The sequence below is a fragment of the Equus quagga genome, chromosome 13 (assembly GCF_021613505.1).
Source record: "Equus quagga isolate Etosha38 chromosome 13, UCLA_HA_Equagga_1.0, whole genome shotgun sequence".
Lineage (NCBI taxonomy): Eukaryota > Metazoa > Chordata > Mammalia > Perissodactyla > Equidae > Equus > Equus quagga.
Genome location: NC_060279.1, coordinates 10,609,933 through 10,627,771, shown reverse-complemented (window position 1 = coordinate 10,627,771; position 17,839 = coordinate 10,609,933). Strand labels below are relative to the sequence as shown.

Genomic DNA, 17,839 nt, shown 5'->3' with positions numbered 1-17,839 from the left:
TCCTCCTGTCCCTGTGCCTGAGAGTTCTCCCACCACATCTGCTGGAGAACACCCTGGCCAAGCCACTCGTCCAGCCCTCCACTGCCACCGTCACCCCCTCTCAGCTGCCGCTTTCCCTGAACAACTGTAATTGTGTGCTCCCAGTGCTGCGCTCATCAATCTGTTCCCTCTCACCTCAGTGACAGTGTTCTTTACAAAATGCAGATGGATTAGTCCCCTCCTTGCTTAAAACCCCGTGGCTCTTACAGAATACCAGCCATTAACACGGCTTAGAAGGCCCTGTGGGTGTGGGGCCACCTGTTCGAGGGCCTTGGTCTCCCCACTGTCACCTCTCTCACTGCTGCGGCCTTCGGCCACACTGTCTTGTCAGGTCTTTTTCAGGAGAAGCAATGGGTCCAAGTATTCCTCTGAAAACAAGCACAATAAATGCATTATTGCCCTGTGTTTCCAGACTTTGGGGGGACACTTTATAGCGTACTAACAATTGAATTCATTTTTCTAAATTTAGAGGCACTTCACCTGAGGCTTGAAGAAAAACATACCAAGCATGTTACTTGAAAACGCTTTAAATAAGTTTATTCTCTGTTTCGAGGCTTTTCAGACACCCTAGCCATGTGTTTGCTGTTTTTGTAATTCAGAGCCTGGCTAAGTCGTCCCACCTGAGCCTGCCCCACCTCCCTGAGGCGTATTACTCACCTTCGTGGCCTCGGGCTTCTTCAAAGCGCTTCCTTACGATAGTATACTTTCATACCTGCCTCTTGGGTTCTTTAATGAGTGTCTGCTTCCTTACGATAGTATACTTTCACACCTGCCTCTGGGGTTCTTTAAGGAGTGTCTGCTTCCCGCACTAGACTTCAAGCACTAAAAGGACAGGGATCTGGTCTGCTTGTTCCTGGATAGCCAAGACCCAACACAGTTCCCCGCCAGTGCTCCCAGTAATAGGTGGTCCATAAGTAGTCATTGACCCAGTGATGAGCAGACACCGTCCTGATTATTTCCTTTTAATCTGTTCCCCTTAACCCTCTCCAGGCTGAATTGCTTACTCCTTCTCCTGCTCCACTCCCCTTTCCCTTTACACAGACCTTGACCGCAGGACTCATCACACTCTACTGCAGCTATTTATGTGTCTCCTCCTTGCTAGACTGAGAGGTGCTCAGGGTCTGAACGCACAGGGCCGGATACATAGTGAGGGTCCAGTGAATGTTTATTGCACTGAATCATGACCCCCAGGAAAGTAGTTCTGGCCCAGATGCCCTACTACCCAAGGGCAAGAAGCAGCATCAGGGGAGGCCCCCCGCGGCAGGCGGTGGTGCCGCTGTACATGATCAACCTCTCCCGACCTCCCCTCGCCCGAGGTCCACGCCCTCATTCAGCACCGGCTCCTGTGCTCACAGAAGAGGCTCATCCGCTCAACTTGCTTATACAACAGTTTTTGAACCTGACAATTGTCCAGAAACACTCGGGCTGTTTGTTACAAATATAAATTCCTGGGCCCACCCTAGACCTACTGTATCAGGGTCTCTAGGAGTAAAGCCCAGGAGTCTGCATCTTTAACTCCCTTGGTGACTCTAAGCAGCCAGCCTGGCCAGAAGCCCATCATGCTGTGCCCCGAGATCCTTGGAAGGGGAGACAAAGCAGGTACGGTGAGGCTCAGTGGAGGTGGTTGAGGAGAGGCCCAGCGGGAGTGGTGCCCCCAGCTTTCAGTTATGAGATGGCCCCCACACAGACCCCGGAGTCTGCAGCTGCAGCAAAGGAATCTTAAGGTTCTGATAGAGATGTGAACCTCCTGCCTCACCACACGTCACCCCCCAAGAACGCTAAGGGTTTGGACCATTTGGAGGTCACTCTGGAGTTGGTCTCAGGGATTTTAAAGGGGTACCATCATGGTCCTTATCATAAACATTTCTAGAAAGCATTTACTGTCTGATGGACACTATTCTACAGCTTTCCATGTGTTAGTTTATCTAATAAACAAGACCAGTGAGAGGCTGGCACACAGTAGAATGCCCCACCTCCTGCCTGGAGAGCTCCAGGAGGAACACTAGGCTGAGGGCCAGCGTGGACACAACTCTGGAGCAGCTCCTGGCTCTCAGGGATGGATCAGACCTCCCTGTGGAAGGACCCAGCCCTGTATACTTCCAGGGATTCTGAAGCCTGAGGAGGAAGCTGGCACCTACAGAGGGCTAAGTGCTCCCCTGGGCCTCCCTTTATGTGCTCAAGAGTCCTCCACACACCCTCAGGTGTTCCCAAGTGACCCTTCTCCATCCCTGTTGCTGGATGCCAGAGTCTAGAACGACAGCCACAGACCTGCAGACCAGCCACAAGCAGGGAGGTTTCCTGTGCAGCCCTTTCCTTTTGAATTGGGTGGGGCTCATGGCTCCTTGGCAATGAGCATTGGGCTTGAAGGTAAGGCATGGGGAAGAAAAGTTCAAGGCTAGAATTGGTCCGTTGTTATCTGGAGATAACCTACTATTTTATAGATGATGTTTTATATTATTTTACAGTTTACAAAATTCATTAAATATATTGAGTTGTTTTAATCCTCATGACATCATTCTGAAGGAAACTTATTAGCTTCATTTTGTAGCTGAGGTTCGGCAATTCGACAAGGTCACAAGAGTTGACCCAGGGCTCAAACCCAGGTCTCTGGTTCCAGGATCACTGTTCTCCATCAGCACCTCACACACAGGCAGATAGAAGCTTGTTGGAAGAAAGAATGAATAAATGACTCTATCCTCAGCTAGATACTACTGAAGATATAGAGATGAACAGTTTCTGGTTTCAAGGAGACTGAAAGTAACTTTCCCCTCTTCTCCCACCTCACACTCAACCCCACAACCACAATCAAACAATCAAGGTTGGTTGCCACCTATTGTTGGTTTTACAAGAATAGATGAATTATCTTTCAAACAGTGTCAGCAATACTTGAGAGCCAACAAAAGGATGGAGTCTCCCAGAGTGCATTTCTAAGGCCCAAAGTGTGGCTCCTTTTGCAAAACATTCTGTGGAAGCTCTAACTTTTAATTCATACCACCAAGGAGAGATTTGATTGTTTCCTAGAAATGCTAATAATGTGAGGCTCATAAATACTAATGAAACTCTATAGATTAGCAGAGCTCAGCAAGTAACCTGGGAGCCTAGAAGAGAATTCTTAGATTAAAAAATATAAAGAATACCTTTTAATTGAATTTTCCCCAGACTGGATTCCCAGATGTTAATGAATACTCTCTTTGGCTGTATAGAGAGCAGACTCAAATAAGTACCTTTAGGGATCCAAAAGTGAATTATTGACTTAGCTTTAGCTTGAAAAGAAATCTATTTATTCAAAGGCTATTTTAGGTGCCATGGGATGGATGAGTTTGAGACAAAGGTTAGGAGAGGTAGGAGGGCCTGGGATGTTGAGATAAACACGTAATTCAAATGCATACTTCTATTTTAGCCAACTAAGCAGCCTAAGTTGGAATTTGCTTATTATATTTGTCTTTTATGACATGATCCCTCACTAATAATAACCCCCCTGGAATGTACAAGTCTCCATGATATCTGAAACCATATCTTTGTCGTTCATTCCTGAATTCTCAATACCTAACTCAATGTGTGGCACATAATAGGTGCCCAATAAATGTGTGTTAAGTGGTTGAAGCGTTCTCTTAAAACATTCTCCAGAACTTTTCAGATCTTGTTATCTCTTCTTGAAGGGCAGCTCTGATCACAACATCCTCCTGTTATAAAACCCCCAGATAAATGTATGCCCTATGAAAGCCCTCTCCACTCTGGCCACAACCTACAGCCCTCTCCTTTCTCACCATGAGCCCCAGGCTCACCAGAAGGTCCCCTGTTCTCCTGCCCATATTTTAGAAGTTTCTCTGCCTGGAATCTTTGAACGTCCTTTTTATCCATGTTTCTCTGTCAAGATCCTACTCATCTTTCGAGATCTTACTCGAGTGGCTCTACCTTCATGAAAACTGCCCTAATACTCCCCAGGAGCTCGATGTCCTTCCTCTCTCTTTCTAGCTGAACCCAAGATTGTCCCCTAATGCACTTATGCTCCCTGCAGGGACCGCATGACCCCTGGCAGAGAATAGCTTGTCACAAGTGTGACAGTGTTGTCTCATCTGAATCACAGAGGTGCAGTGCAAGGAGCGTTTGGCCCCAGGAAAGCTTATGTGTGGGTCAAATTAGAGAAAATCACCCAAAGTCTTCCCACAATGGAGCACAAAAATCCTTTTAGATGGGCCACAAACTACTGGGCCATGCAAGGCTGAGGTCAAAGCCAAGGTCATGGCAAAGGGAGAAGGAAAATCCAGAGAGAGAGCGGTGTGAGAAGCAGCAAGACAGGGGAGTGGCTCCGCTGAGGAGTTCTGGGATCCAAGGGAGAGTTTTCTCCCTAAAGAGCCTGTGGGCTTGAGGGTGTGTAGACAGATCACCGTGCGCTGTTCCCAGGGCCTCAGAGGGGCTCCGGCAGAGTCTCCAGCAAGGGGATGTGACTTTTCAGAATACTTTTCTTTGTTGCATGTTGAGTTTAAGTTCAGGCAGCCATATGCTTTCTATAAACCTCCACTTGGGCAGGACTGGATTTTTATTGTATGTATCTTCATGCATTTGTGAAGTATCTAACAAAGGAAATAAATCTCTTTGCAGTCTTGTTTTGCAACAGACTGGAATAACTGTTTAAGTCAATCTGGGGAATAGCCAAGTAGCATAAGATTCTATAAATCCTGGGCTACTTGCCAAAAATGGGTTAATTCCACACAAAGGCATATGAGGCCCAGAGCAACACCTGTGAAGGGCTCACCCCTGGGGGATCTGGAGTCAAACATCCCAGAATGAGCAAGGCCAGCTCTGCCGCTCACTCACTGTGTGACCTGTGCCTCTGTCTCTTTGGCTGTGGGATGGGGGAAACAGATTGTACCTACTTCATAAGGTTGTAATAAAGACTAAATAAGTTAACAGGTGTAAAGTGCCTAGAAAAGTGACTGGCATATCAGTTAGTTCATTTCCATGGGCCAAATGGCACAGTAGCTGGTGTCAATTTATACAATTGCATAAATTGCATAAATAACATCATAAGGGTGTGGGGCTGCATGCCAGCAGACTAAGACCGAGGTCGGGAGTGGTGGGGCTTGATGGACACATGGTCACTGGGTACATGGAACACTTACAGAGTGTGTTATCTAAGGAATTAGACCTCCAAGGACACCCCCTGGGGTACCACGTCCCACACCCCACCCAGGAGGGGACACACATTTATACTGCAGTGCAAGACAACAGAATGAAGCCTGGTCTTCAGAATGATTCTAGACTCAGGTGCCCCAGTGGCTTTCTCCATAGACAATGCACCATCCCATTGCTCACTTAAAAGTGAAATACAAATATAAAGTAATATCATCATCCTTAGTTCTTCTGCTTGCCCAGCAGCCTTCGGAGAGCCCCGGACCCATTTTCCAGAGGTCTGGGTGTTCATCACAGCTTTGCGTGGCCTCATACATGTCACCTCCCCTGCCTGGGCCTCAGAATCTTAATCTTTATGTGAGAGTGTTGGTTGGGATGATCCCTAAGGTTTCCAGCCTGAAAATCAATGACTCTTTGATCTTTGGGTCCAGGGCAATGTCTTGCACCAAGAGGTCTCTTAAATTTTCTTCAGGGCTGGCCCAGTGGCACAGCGGTTGAGTTCACACATTCTGCTTTGGCAGCCCAGGGTTCACCGGTTCAGATCCCGGGTGCGGACATGGCACCACTTGGCAAGCCATACTGTGGCAGGCGACCCACATATAAAGTAGAGGAGGATGGGCACAGATGTTAGCTCAGGGCCAGTCTTCCTGAGCAAAAAGAGGAGGATTGGCAGCAGTTAGCTCAGGGCTAATCTTCCTCAAAAAAAAAATTTCTTGAATAATGCCTGTCTTTCAAGTCTTGTCTGGACACAAGAACCAAGATTCCATATCTGAAGGAGCCTCTAAAACCTTATACTTTGAATGCTGAGGCCTAAGATATGTGTGGAGAGGTGGAGGGGGTGCCAAAGGAAGAGGGCCTGCTTTGTATAAGCAACCAGAACAGCCCCAGCTGTAAGCTGAACTCAGGATAGGAGTAGGGAGGCATCCAGGGACCCCATCCCAGTTTCCAAGCACCATCACTAAGCAGCCTGCAAGACTCCTTTTCCGCAGCAAAGGAAGGGAACAGGCAGGGAAGGAGACTTGGGAATATTTGGTTGAGGGACAGAAAGCAAAGACGAGGGTAATGAGGGAGAGGAAGTTAGAAACAGAGATAACCAGAAAATGGTCCCCCACCTAAGGCACGATGAGTCCTCGCCGGGCACAGGAGTGGGATGTAAGAGGGAAGAGACCTGGAGCAGGGAAGAGAGAATGAAGGGCAGTAAGGAAGGCAGGAGGGAGGCAGGATGAGGACTGAGAACTTCTTACCTTGGGGGAGGTCCAAATCCCCTAAGACAGGCAGCAAGCCTTAGACATTTCATCTTGCTTAAGCTTTCCAAAGTGTTGAAAATGGCAAGTAGTGTTCACAGAAGGTCAGATACAGAGCTGTCCTGTGGGGGGGACGTGTTCAACAGCAATCAGGTGGAGAAAGGATTGAGAATTGCTCTTATAGAGGGTCCAGGATGCCAACTCCTAACCAAAACACCAAACAGACACATTGGTTCATTTATCTAACCATTGCTGAGCACCTATGTGCAGGTCTGATAGACTATTCATTTTTATATCCTAAGCCAAACATAGTGTGTCCATAGCAAGAATTGGTTTGTACTTGTTGACTAAATGCATGCATATATCTTGTTTATTGAGTCTTAATACAAATTTCAGTGAACTCTGGAAATCGTTGATTCCCTCCCCTTTCCTAAGCCTAAAATCTATGATGTTATTAAAAATTATAGACCATTTCCACAGCATTTCTCTTGAATAGTCTGTTTTGCTCTCTTCAGGTGCCATCAGTGGCGTGCCCAAACCCTAATCTGGAAGAGGAATAAATTGCAAGTGGGCAAGGCTGCATCCTTTTGAGTCCAGAACTTGCTAGTGAGCTGAAAGGTTCCTCTGGCCCCAATCTAGCCAAGCAACATGGAGAAAATCAGCTCCTTCTTTAGCACCATCTGGGACATCATCTCAACCAAACACCAAGAGGGCCTCTTCAACACCATCTGCCTGGGTGTCCTCATGGGGCTACCACTCTTGGTGGTCCTCACACTCCTTTTCATCTGTTGCCATTGCTGCTGGAGTCGGTCAGGCAAGAGTGGCCAACAACCGGAGCGAAACAAGGGGAAGAAGAAGAAGAAGAAGGCTGAAGAAGATCTCTGGATCTCTGCTCAGCCCAAGCTTCTCCAGATGGAGAAGAGGCCATCACTGCCTGTCTAGCTTGGTAGGAAGCAGAGGCGTCCTCCCTTGGGGGCTAAGCTGCCTTCCAGCTACACACGGGCTAGGGAGCAGCAGCCCCTGAAGTGATGCACTCAAGTCCACAGAGGAACTACTCAACCAAGGAACAAACCTCAGACTGAGTGTCCCCATGGAGGGCACTCCTGGGGAGCACATGAACAATTCTTGGGCACTGTCTTGGCAGCTGTGTCCAATAGCAATGCTCTTGACTACAGACTCAGGCATGCCTTCCACCCATCTCTGGCATACTCTATATGCAAAAGCACAAGGAACACTTATTCCTAGATCTTGACATGCCTCCCAAATGCACACGCATGCACACCATGCCCACCACACACACGCGCGCAAATTCAGGCAACGGGTACCTGGGCAAGTACATTGTGTTCATCAAATGTCATTGAATGTCTACTTTGTGCAAGGCCCTGGGCAAAGCAGTACATTATCGGCTCTTGCCAACATCTCGCAGGAAGGCCTGGCCAGATTTGGGCACACAGGCTCAATAATATAACAGGCAAGGTGCCTATGCACTGTCTGTTCTGTATACCACTCAGGTCAGAGATGTGTGCTTTCCTAGTCCTATCCCTACATAACCTTTCACTGGAAATCCTCATATTTGGACCATCCAGCAACCTGGTACAGTCCCCGTCCCTGTATATTGATACAGATACACCAAGTTCCTCCGCTTCTGACTTCTCATCTGGGAGGAAAAGTTTAACGTGCGATGGATCAAAATTTATTGAAAGCTATTGTGTGCAACTCATGACAAAGTCCTCATTACCACTGATAGGTATTTAATGTGGTCCCAGACCTCTCTCTGAAATGCTGCCCTCAGAACCACTCAGCGAGGCACCCTTCTCCAAGCAAGAACAAACAGCTCTTGGTAGTGACTGCTGGAAAGCTATAGAAAGCAAGTGAACTCCATTCACTTCAGGGGACTACATTGTGGACCCGTGTAATGTATGTTTTACGGATGGAAAGGAGAGGCTACACCTGAGCTAGGTGTCTCCTATGTAACCAAAGGTTTCAGTGGGGAAGGAATTAAGACAATCACCGGTACAGTCTCACAGAAGACACACTGGAAACGATTTCATAAGGTTGTAATGGGTGCGTGGTATGTTGCAAATGGAATGCAGAAGTTACAGAGTCTAAATGAAAGTAGGATGAAGCTATATAGAGGTTTATTAATATTTATCTTGAAGCTCAGGCAAGTGCCTTGCACACAGTTGGTACTCATAACTGTCTGTGGATGCTGTTGGATACATGATCATGCTAAGGGTAAACTTGCAATACCTTGCCAGTACCCCCAAGTGACCTTCTCTTCTAAGTGAGCCCACTAATTGCCAATGGACGGAAGTTGGGTATTGAATTCTACAGGAGGTCGCATGCAGAACCAAGGGTCAGGTTGACAAATGTGCCCTGAGGTCCGTGGGGACATGTAAACATGTGAGTTGAGGAGAGCGTCTCCCCACTGGGCTGAGGTTGCGAGGCAGAGTTAATCCACTAATAGAATGAACTGGTTGGTGTTTTGATTGTATTGTGACCATATTACAAAGATGGATAATCCCCAAGTTGGGGGCAGACAGTGCTCTAAAACTCCCTTTGCAAATCTGCTGGGTAGCTCTCTTGAAATATTTTCCCACGGAAGCTGTTCTAAATGGTGGAAAAAATGCAATTTAATTAATGATGTAACTAAACTATGATATTTATAGCAAAAACTAAAATCTATAAGATTGTGTTAATGGAAAAATATACTCTATTTGCTGACTTGGGCTACCTGGTACTCTCCTGCCCTCCAGGCATACTCCAGGCCCACGGAGGGCGGGCATCTGACAGTAACTTCTGCACCAGGGTCTTCTAGCAGGTGACCCTGTGAATCGTAATTCAGGCCTGCACATATTTGAGAAACAGTCACATTCACCCTCTCACCCCAAGTGGCCCTAAATACCTTGGGCATTTGGGCCCCTCACTCATACACCCCTTTGACCAAAGCAAGCAGCAGCCCCTGATTCTCTATCCCCTTGTCACACAGAGACCTTGTTATGGAGCATCTGGCTGTCCCCTTCACATCACAGGATGACTAGTCATCTCCCCACGTCTACTGCTGCCACCGGGATGAGCTGCCCTTCCTGACTCCAACTCTCAGTCCCCCTAAAATGGATGACTTGAGGGAGACGTGGAGGCTTATGGCCGAGACTGGTGTCAGATATGATCTAGGAGAGCAGATCACCGGGATCAGGGACCACACCAGTAACATGGTTGCCATGGCAACTGGCTGCTGGTTTGAATTAAGACAGCAGTGAGTTGTCACTGCTGTGACAAGGCCTCTGTCTCAAGGTGCAGTGCCCCACTGTCTCCTAATCGAATGGGCTTGTGTTCTACCTCCAGGCATGAAACACCCAGAAATGCACTTCTCAGTTGCTTCCACAGCCTATGACCCAGGAGGCCCAAACCCTGAATGAGGTGTACATTTTCCCCACCCCAAACTCCCCTGGCAACCTTCATGGGGTCCCTACAACAGTGCCAGGTGCATGACAAGCCCTCAAGTTTGTGTTGAATAAGTGGGTGTGTGAAAGGAGCCCAAGGCAATTAGTGGAGTCCACACCCTTTTCTTCCCACTTCCTTCTCATCTTTCTCCCCCCTGTTTTATTCTCATCTCATTGCCTCTTCTCCCAGCACCACCCTGGCTCCACCCCTTTATTTCTCTCCTTCTCTACTCCTTCTTCCCAGCCTCTGCCCCAGAACTGCCACTGGCAACCGGGTGCCTCAGGACTAGAGCCTGCTTGGCCCATCCTGCGGGGTTTAAGCCAAGAGAGGGCAGAAAGGATTGTAAAGAAGAGGCTTCCTAAACCAGCACAGGCTTGGGGAGCAGCGCCCAGGCCCGGGAGTTCCGAACAGCTTCAGCCAGACTCAGCCATCAGAGGCAGGGAGCTCTTTTCCCCACTGGTCAGTGGATGCGCCCTTTTATTTCCTTGGGCGAGGGGAAGGGGCAGATGTAGAAAAAGGGCAGTCACCTTTTCAAGAAGAATATAAATGGTCCAACTTGTATAGTATTTGTCAGTATTTTTTTTTCTAGAAAATTCAAACACACCCAAAGAGAAACTTATTTAAATAAAATACTTTGAAAATAAAAAGCCATGCCTGACCTCCTTACTTGCTGACCTCGGATAGTTACTTTCTTGCCAGTATTAGATATTACCCTCTCCCAGACATCACACAGAAATGATGGGTGTAGCAACTTCCTCTGGGAAACCAAAGGCCCGGCGTCCTGGGCACTGCCTCCCCCATGGCAGAGTCACAGGTCAGAGGACCAGGAGTGTGCTCAGACCCCTGCCTGCAGAGCAGACACCTCGGGGACTATGCATCCTCAGAGTGCCAGCTGCAGAAAAAACACACGGATGGTCCTTGGCAACACTTCGAGAACATTCCCTTCAGTGAGGTCAATCAATGTCTTCTGAAAGAAGAAAGGGGAAAATATGAAAAACTAAGCAAAAATAGACCTCTGAGTTAAATCTGGTGCTGGGAAGGGAAGAGATTAAGAGCCTCGATAGTAGCTGCTAGGCAGAGAGGTAGATGATAGATGATGGATAGAGAGATGATATAAATAGAGGATAGGTAGATACATGATAGATAGGTAGATACATAGATACATAGACAGATGATAGATAGATAGAGGATAGTAGATAGATGATAGATAGACTCACACTCACGTTTGTATATATAAATGTATGTTTTTCAAGTCAGCCGTAGCTTTGCTTTGGTTATGAAATGAAATGACTTAGATGCTCCTGATTTCTCCCTTGATGATGCTAAGCTGGTAATTAGACCAGAAACCCTCTAGAGTAGTACTGTCCAATAGAACTAGGAATGATGGAAATGTTCTGTATCTACACTGTCCAATATGGTACCATTAGCCTCATACAGCCATTTAAATTAATTAAAATTAAATAAAATTAAAGGCCAGTAGCTGAGTTACACCGGCCATATTTCAATTGCTCAATAGCTGTGTGCAGCTACTGGCTACCAACCTGGAGAGCATGGGTCCAGAAGCTTGTGGGAGGAGTGGTCAGACCCGTTGGCAAAACACTGTGTTTACTGCATTTTAACTAGGACTTAGGAAGGAAGGCCTGCGCCTTACCTCCCCCAAGGCAGGCTGATATTTCCGTAGTTTTAGTTGATTCCTGGTCTCCCTTCCCCATCACCACATACTCCACGACAACCTGAGAACAGAGACTCTTCACTCAGCTCTCTGTTCTTTCCCCCAGGTCTTCCAAACCTTTCCAGTGTTGGAAAGGGAATGCTGCCCAGAAGCCATCTGGAGGAGGCGCAGCTGCTGCACACCTGTGGGGATGCCAGAGCCACATGCCGTCAGCTCCACCTGCCCAGCTTGGCCCTGACCTTGGGTGTGAATATGGATTTGGGCAACGCTAAGAGCATTCTCAACTCACCAGAACATGCTGTGCTGGCCTCTCGCCCTTTGACCTAATATTATTCCCAAATTCAAAGTCACAGGATTACAAGACTGAAAAAAAGAGTCCCTTCAACACAGCCTTCTATCTCTGTCATAGGTTCAAAGGGATGTTTTCAAATACCTATGACACTTCATTCAGGAAGGGCCATGCATGCATCTAACTCCCTCTTGAGGCTACTCATTCCATTAACAGTTTTGATTCTGTACTAAGCGCCAGCGATACAAAGCTGTCTGGAGGGGCTCACAGGCTGTTTGGGGGACAGACAAGCAAATAGACCATGACAATACGTGTGGTCGCTGCTTCCTTAGAGGGAAGCTCCAAAGCTGGTTTCAGGACAGGTGTGGGGGCAGACAGTAGGAGCTGTCCACAGAGTTGCGGAGGAGGAAATTGGGAAAGGAGGGCCCCGTGTGCATTGCCTACAACCTGAAAGTGCAGCCCGGGGTAGTGATGCTGGGGACAGGCTGACAAGGACCTCCATAAGTGTGGTGGGCTAGGACTCACGCCCGGGGCTGTCCGGATTCCGAAACTAACTCCAACTTCCACTGGTTATGGAAATTTAGGCCCATGATTTAATCGCTGTAAAAATTGCCTGTAAAGTAGAGTTAATGATAGCCCCTATCTCACAGGGAGAGGAGTGAATGAGATAAGGTTTATGAAGCGTTTAGCACAGAGCCTGGCTTATACACGTGCTCAGTAAATGTTCGTTGTTATTATTATAAAGGGTAGAAGGAAGATCATGAGCGAGTTGTGTCTTAGGAGTCAAAGGAGAAGAAAGCCCAAGTCCACAGAGTCAAACGGTGCAGACAGGTCAACTGAGATAAGGATTGAAAACAACGTACATTTCTATGCCCACTGGTATGACGTGCTCCCTAATTGCACCACACATTGCACTGCCTACAGTATTCCCGTACTCCCAATCTGCAGTTATGTGACAGGCCAGGTCCTAACATACCTAGCCCACCTCAACCCACGCCCCCTGCCCACAACCAAGCAACCCTACAGTGACAGTGCCCCCTGGTGGCCAGATGAGGAGAGAGTTGCATCAACATCTTTGTCACCTTTCAAGTGTTTCCCTGAGAACATGCATCCAGCCGCGTCACTGGTCCTCAGATTAAATGTGTTAAAGACTCACTGGGTCTTACGGATATTCACAAATCTCAGGGTCAAGAATGCCATGCTCCTTTGACAGAGGAGGGATTTTCATAACCCTACGTCTTCATTGTTGTTACAAACAGATTTCTGGTGAAGTGTCCCAGATTTTACATCACCGCCCACAGGAAAGGTTCCCTAACCCCACAAGTCTTCCCCATCACAGAACGACCAGACTGTATGGTAACTGTGTGTGTTCCTGTGTTCCTGGCACTCCCCCCACATTCCCACCTGCACTAGAATTCGCCTTTATGAGGCCAGAAGTGTAACTGCCTTATTCACCACTGTATCTCCAATATACGACATGGAGCCTGGTACATACTATATGCTAAATAAATGTATTGATTAGAAAAAAACAAAAGAAAAGAATCACTGGGGTGTTTCTTATAAGCACAGATTCCCAGTCCCTCTCTGCCCTTCTGCCGGATTTATTAAATCTTGGGTGGGGGCCAGACAATCTGCTCTTCTAACAGCTAGGTAAGGCCAGTGGTCTCTGAACGACACTTTGAGAAATATTATCTAGATTCTCAGAAAACAAAAGAATTCTATGGTCAAGTAAGTTTGCAAAACACTGCATCCTGTGACTTCCCCACTCCTTGCGATCCACAATGCGTGTATCACACGAAAGGTTCTAAGAGGTACCATAACGAAGAAACGGGTGTAACTCCGCTTACCTCAGAGTTTTCCCAAGTCTGTTTGACCATGAAGTCTCTTCTTTTAGCACATCTGGAAGAGCAAGGGTTCCGAGGAACACCGTTTGAGAAATGCTGCTGTGGAGGGTTCGTGTAGCCCCCGTGCTTCATCTGTTCCAGTCTTTCACTGCCTGCAGCTCAATTCCTATCATCCCCAAGGAAACCCTTTCTGAAATGTAGCCAGATTCTCCTTCACGTCTACCAAACTGTCTTTCTCACTCTGCCCCTTGTCTTTCCTTCCTTTTGTGAGCCGTAATAATCCTATGGGTGGCTATCCACAGCAAATACACCTCTATTAAGGAAAGGGAGAATAAAGAAAACCTGAAAGTTTTGAATGAAGTTTCAGAGACCAAAGCTCCCGCCCTGTGTCTTACACTCCAGAGAGCTTCCTATCACACAAGAGCACCTTCCTTATCTATTTGATTCTCGCAGCAACCGATGCAGTGAGTAAATCAGGGCTGGATATCATTCCCATTTTACAAAGAAGAAAATGAGGCCCAGGGAAGGCAAGTAAGTAATTCACCCGGGCCTGGAATGGAAACCAAAGTCTTCACGGCCGACCCCAGTGCCCTTCTACGCACCAGGTGTTGTGATCCAGGACCATCTACTGATTTTGGCTCCTCAAAGACTGTTAACTTGCAGGAGCCCCTCCCTTACATCAGAAACATACTAAGTACAATAAAGGGCTCTGCCCACAAGCCTTTAGAGGGCCCCAATGTCTCCTTCAGATGTACCACAGCAAGCCTCATCTCTTTATCCTCTTCCAATTAAACCTAATTTTCTTCACTTACCAAAATAATGAACTGTTTTCATTCCATTTTGTTTTCTTCTATTGTTTAAATTACAACACTGCAATGCCATGGTTTTCTATTTCTGTCATTATGAGTGCCCTGCAATTTATCTATTATAGAATAAACAGGCTTTTATGGGCTAAACTGGGAACGTAACTTCTTTATCTGACATTCGAATTGGAACTCAACCCATTTCCTATCTCCTCATAGAAACAACCAACTAACAGAGGAACTTCGGGAAGTGGAAATTCACTTGCACATTAGAAACAGCCTAAAATCCCTTCCAGGGGTGCCGCCTTCACCTTTCATCATGCCGACGGCCCCCATCCCACCTGTCCCACCACCAGCCCAGCAGAGCTGGCCCGGGACAGAGCCCAGGTCTCCCCAGGCAATATCTGGGCCTTTCCCAGCTACCTGCTTTGTGCATTAGTCCAGCAGTAGCACTGCGCGCAACTGCCAAGCACAGGCTGGATGCTGAGCCATATCCTACGGGCTGACTCTCCAGACTGTTACCCAGGAGGGAAAAGTGGAGACTCCCCCAGCACTCCCCTTTATGGAGAAGAGGAAAGTGCTCGGGAAGTGAGAGGTTCCTGATAGAACAGCACTGCCATCTCCTGGCCTGGCTGGGTACAGCTTGCCCCCTGCCCTGGGCTGCTGGCCCCAACTGTATAGATTCCTGCTCTTTCTTGACAGAAACTCCTTCTTGAGCCTCTCCATCACCCAGGTGAAGCACTTAAGAGAATGACTTGGAAAATTTTTTAGTGGAAAACTTCCTCCAGCAAACGACTACGTTTCGCCAAAAGCTTTTCATTATTTCTACTTGTTTTTCCCTCCACCCTGCTCTACCTCCATTTGCGTTTGTCCTGTCCACATCCTCTCTCTCGTCACACACCACACCTGCTTCTTTCCCTTCACAACATCCCCTCGATCACAATCCCTTGGGTCATCCTTTGTTTCTCTCCTTGGCTCCTTCAGCACCTTCTGGCTTTAATAATCCTTGAATCCCTGAGAATTCCAAGTTAAAAAGCAGAGCTCCTGATGTCACGTGACAAACAAACACTGGGACCTGAGTCCCAGGGGAAGCTACTGTCAAGAACCACCAGCCCTAAACTCTGCCACTAAAGGACCCCTTCCTGCCTTTACCACGCATCCCCCTCAAATCCTATTGACTCTTCCTCCTAAATTTCTCTTTAATCTGAGCCCTTCTCCCCTTTCCCACCATCTCTGCCACAGACCAAGAAAGTCAGCCCCTATTGCCTATTGCAATAGCCCTAACTAGTCTGTGAATCTCCATGCTTTCCCCAAAACTTCCTTCAACACCTACTCCCATTCACTTTCATGCCGCCAGAATGATATTTCCAAACTAAAAGCCTCACTACATGTGTCCCTCCAAGGTTTACAGACCTCTGAGTGTTCTCCACTGGCCAACTCTTGCCTCTTAGCAGTGGTCCTCAGCCCTGTGTGCATGTCAGAATCCCCTGGGAGCTTTAAAAAGCTCAGATGCATGTGACTCGGCTGAGACTCAGAGAAGCAGAGTCCTCAGAGGTGAAACAGGGTCTGTATACATAAGAACTTCAGCTGCTTCCGATGGACGGTGAGCACTGACAACCACAGGACTCGCACAACCAAGACAAGAGTCCCTGCTCATCTCTCCAGCCTGGCCCCCACCGATGACACCTCACCCCACCAGGAAGCCACTTTCCGCCCTCGAACATGCCACACTCCACCCTTTCCCGTCTCTGCCACCACACTCCTTTTTCCCGAGGTGCCCTGCCTCCTCCCAGGCCTCTCGTTTCTCCCGTCAACTCAGATTCGTCCTTCCAGACCTAATGCCCACATCACACCTGTGAAGCTTTCCCTAGTGCCCTGCTCTGCTCACTGCATCCAGACCACACCCCTGTTGACTCACTGTCCCCATTGTGCTACCCACTGTCATGGTTTGTCCCCGTGGCTGTCCCCGCCACACTGCGGGCAGGGGCTGGGTTCTGTCCATCACTGCTTTGCTAGCATCTTGCACGGAACAAGCAATGGCTCAGAGACCTTCTCAAAGGCTCAGATACTTCTGTCCTCGCTTCTACCCTAGTGCCTGGCTTGCAGCCCGTCCCTCCAATGACAGCTTTTGTTTTCTTTGGTTTGTCCTACAGGGTAGGAATGGTCCCTTAAGCTTCAAAACCCTGATGGCTCAGAACTCAACTCTCAGAAAAGCGTTTGACCCTCTGAAAAGCAGGTCTATCCATAACCCCATTCCTGGGACCTAAATTCAGCTGCCAGAGCCGGTCACGTTAAGATGAAGTTAGGCACGGAGGTTTAGGGCTGGAATGTTCTCCTCAGGCAGACAAATATTCTTTGAAAATGAGCCTCCCCTGACTTGCTTCTCTGCCCTGCCGTAGAGCCCCTGAAGGGTCAGCTGAGGTTTTCTCTGCCCACTCCTTCTGGACAGCCTGGGTCCTTCGGGGGAAAGAAGGCAAGACACAACACCAGTCTCCCTACCAGTTCTCTTCTTGGCCAGTGGTGGAGGAACGCAGAGGTCAGTGAGCGTGGGGTGTGCTGCTGCCATCACCGATGCCTCCAGACCCAAATGACCCTCGGCAGGCGGCCCCCTAGGCCAGAGCTACTCAGACTGATCACCAACAGCAGCAGCAGCCAGCCCAGACCGACCCAGTCAGAAGGTCAAGAACGGGGCCCAGCCCTCTGTGCTTTACCAGGCATATCGGACGGCCCGTGACGCGCTGGGAAGCAGGGTCCACCAGGTACCACCCTCAGCTCTGAGTCATCCCAGGGTTTGATCCATTTTGCAAAGGACACTTTTTTTGTCTAAAAAGCCTGCACCCACTGGGATGAGCACAAGGCTCTGAATCACTAAGGCGAGCACCCTCCGTGGAAACACAAGACGAGAGGACTCATTACTGGGAAGCTATACAGAGGGGCCTTTAAGACGGAGAGCAAATTAGCTCAGGCTCGGCCCTGCCGATGCTGGATCACAACTAAAGGAAACTGGGCAATGTCTGCCCACAGCCCCTCCTCGGAGAGGCCTGCACAGCCCTCACCTCCACCACCGATCACTGCCTGCACCTTTCAGTCCTATTCTTCTTCCAGGGCACTTAACACTTCTTAAAATTGTCCATTTATGTGTGTTTATTGTCAGTCTCCACCAAAAGAAGAGAAGCACAGGGCAAGAATATTATGTTTTGTTCACTTCCATAGTTCCAGTGTTTAGAGTAGAACCGGGCACACAATAGGGCCTAGTCAATATTTGTTGAATGAATGAATGACGGCACACACTCCATGTCTGGCTTGCTCACCTCTGTGGGCTCGCCGCCACTGCTCACCCCTGCCTCCCTAGCACACTGCCTGGTGAGGAG

At 48.2% G+C, this 17,839-nt stretch overlaps 1 long non-coding RNA gene across 1 annotated transcript in view; it reads left to right on the top strand.

Moving 5' to 3' along the window:
• LOC124250460 (uncharacterized) overlaps positions 1-7,064 on the top strand; it is a 32,297-nt gene extending 25,233 nt beyond the window's left edge. The window contains exon 3 of the long non-coding RNA XR_006891560.1: positions 6,932-7,064. This is a non-coding gene — a long non-coding RNA (uncharacterized LOC124250460). The remainder of the gene's footprint in view (positions 1-6,931) is intronic.
• Positions 7,065-17,839: the final 10,775 nt, after the last annotated feature.